Source organism: Tachyglossus aculeatus, unplaced genomic scaffold (assembly GCF_015852505.1).
Source record: "Tachyglossus aculeatus isolate mTacAcu1 unplaced genomic scaffold, mTacAcu1.pri scaffold_289_arrow_ctg1, whole genome shotgun sequence".
NCBI classification, from domain to species: domain Eukaryota; kingdom Metazoa; phylum Chordata; class Mammalia; order Monotremata; family Tachyglossidae; genus Tachyglossus; species Tachyglossus aculeatus.
In genome coordinates this window covers 41344-44318 of record NW_024045003.1, presented here as the reverse complement: position 1 = coordinate 44318, position 2975 = coordinate 41344, and the positions used below count along the sequence as shown (strand labels likewise).

At 42.7% G+C, this 2975-nt stretch overlaps 1 pseudogene; it reads right to left on the bottom strand.

The window, feature by feature from the left end:
• Positions 1 to 722: 722 nt before the first annotated feature.
• LOC119923833 lies at positions 723 to 1653 on the bottom strand (annotated as a pseudogene).
• Between the last annotated feature and the right edge of the window lie 1322 nt (positions 1654 to 2975).

Below are 2975 nucleotides of genomic sequence, written 5' to 3'. Positions count from 1 at the left end.
ATGGCTTCTTTACATTTTCCTATCCCAAACACTTAGTACAGGGAACTGCATTTAGTAGAGTGCACTCAGTGGGTCTTCAATAAATACTTTGTCATAGTAGTTCTCACAATGTCCATTATTATTATTATTATTATTATTATTATTATTATTATTATCATTATCATTATTATTATTTAAGTGCTTACATTGAGTCAGCTATTGTACTAAGCAGTGGGGTAGACACAAGCTAATCAGGTAGGATGCAGTCCCTGCATCACATGGGGTTCATAGCCTAATTAGGGGGAGAACAGATATTTCATCCCAATTTACAGATGAGGCAACAGAGATGTTAAGTGACTTGCCCAAGGTCACACAATAGGCCACTGGCAGAGCTGGGATGAGAATCCTCTTCCTTTGTCTCCCAGGCCTATGCTCTTTCCATTAGACCAGCTCTTCCAAATTCTTTAATGACACTCCTCTCCTTTATTCTCTGTACTTGCAGTAGAAATGGCTATACATGAATGACAAGTAGCCAGAGGATGGTGGTAAAACAGCATCTAAAACTGGAAGATTTCCAAATCAATAAAGAAATGATGTTCATTTGACCTCTGACCTCAAATCTATGAAAACCATCGACCAAGTTTCCCTTGATCAATACACTGTATGTTCTCAAAAAAGGGGGCTAGAACATTCTCCAGGCGATTTCCTCATTTATATTAATAACCCTTTTCCCAAGTTTCCACTTATTCAAGGGCAGAAGTCACTGTTTTGCTCACTGACTTTCTAATGGCATTTATCATGTCTGCATTTCTCAACGTGTAGATGAAGGGATTTAGCATGGGGGTTATCATAGTATAAAATATTGCAACAGTCTTGACAATGGATGAGGTTGTTGTGTGCTGCACATATTCAAAGATGCATGGAATAAAGAAGAAGATGACAACGGTAAAGTGGGAAGCAAAAGTGGAGAGAGCTTTGAGCCTACCCACGGCACTCAGGGTCTTCAGGGAGTGCAAGATGAAGGCATAGGAAATCATCAACAGGACAAAGATTAACACACACATGCCGCCACTGTTAACAGCAACCAGCAGGTGCAAGGTGTGAGTATCGGAGCAGGCCAGTTTCAGCAAGGGGAATAAATCGCACATGAAGTAGTCAATGACATTAGGGCCACAGAATGGTAAGTGCACCATGAAGAGAATCTGTATTGTAGCATGAAGGAAACCTCCGATCCAGGCCACGGCCACCAGTGAGTTACAGAGATGTCTGCTCATGATGGTGGTGTAGTGCAACGGCTTACATATCGCCACGTAACGGTCATAGGCCATCACCATGAGGAGAATGATCTCAGCCCCGCCAAAAAAAATGCTCTCCAAAGACCTGGGTCATACAGCCTTTGAAGTAGATGATTTTCTTCTCAGAGAGGGAGTCGATGATCAATTTAGGTGTGTTGACTGAGGAATAGCAGACTTCTATGAATGACAAGTGAGCCAGAAGGAAATACATGGAGGAATCCAGAGTCTTACTGGAAGCTACGGTTACCACAGTGATCAAATCCCCCACCACGGTGATGATGTAGATTAATAAAAACACAACAGAGATGATTGTCTGCACCCTTGGATCCTGTGTGAGTCCCAACAGAATGAATTCTGTCACATTGTTTTCATTCTCCATCAACTTGAGGTAGGCAATAAGTACACAAGTGAGAGCTGCAGATTCTGTAAAAAGAACGGTAATCCTTGTCAGGTTTATCTTGAGATGATTAAATGATGCTTCATAAAGGAGCTCAAAACATTTACATTCATTCATTCATTCAATCGAATATCTTGAGCACTTACTGTGTGCAGAGCACTGTACTAAACTCTTGGAAAGTACAATTCAACAGTAGAGACAATTCATTCATTCATTCAGTTGTATTTATTGAGTACTCACTGTTGCAGAGCATTATACTAAGTGCTTGGGAAGTACAAATCGGCAACATATAGAGACGGTCCCTACCCAACAACAGGATCACAGTCTAGGAGGGGGAGACAGACACAAAAGAAAACAAGTAGACAGGTGATAAAACAAGTAGACAGGTCCTTGACCACATCAGGCTTACAGACTAGAAGAGGGGAGACAGACAACAAAACAAGTGAACAGGCATCAATTATAAATAAATAGAATTATAGATATATACACAGCAAAAGGAGTAAGCAGGCATCAATGTAAACAGAATTATAGATTCACAAATATATACATATATACATAAGTTCTGTGGGGAAGGGAGGGGAGAAGGGCAAAGGGTGCCAGTCATGGTGACGCGGAAGGGAGGGGGCGCTGAGGAAAAGGAGGGCTTAGTCTGGGAAAGCCTCTTGGAGGAGGTGAACCTTCAGTAGGGCTTTGTAGGGAGGAAGAGTGATTGGTGGATTTGAGGAGGGAGGGCGTTACAGGCCAGAGGTAGGATGAGGGCCAGGGGTCGATGGCGGGACAGGCTTGATGGAGGCACAATGAGAAGGTTAGCAACAGAGGAGTGGAGTGTGAGGGCAGGGATGTAGAAGGAGAGAAGGGAGGTGAGGTAAGAGGGGGCAAGGTGATGAAGAGCTTTGAAGGCAATAGTGAGGAGTTTTTATTTCAACAATTGCAGCTCAGTTTTTCATAAACTCTCCTCAAGAGTGGTTTTACTATTCCCAGATTGTTAATTATGGTACTTATTAAGGGCTCACTATAAGTACTCTTGTAAGGTTAGGGTCATTTTCACGCAGGAATATTGAGATTGTTTCTCTGCTCAGGGTTCTCTCACCACGGTCCAGCGGGCCACTATTGAAAGTGGGGATTAAATTCAACTCACCAGAATCCAGCTCAATGCACACACCCTAGAACTTAGTTTCCTTTCAAAGTCTCAGGGACTGTGAGTTCAACAAAGTGTGGCCTTATGCCACCTCCTCCCAGAATCATGGCATGTAGAGTGGGAGCCCATCCATTTTTATCCTGTCTTCCTCTATGCATCAAGGGAG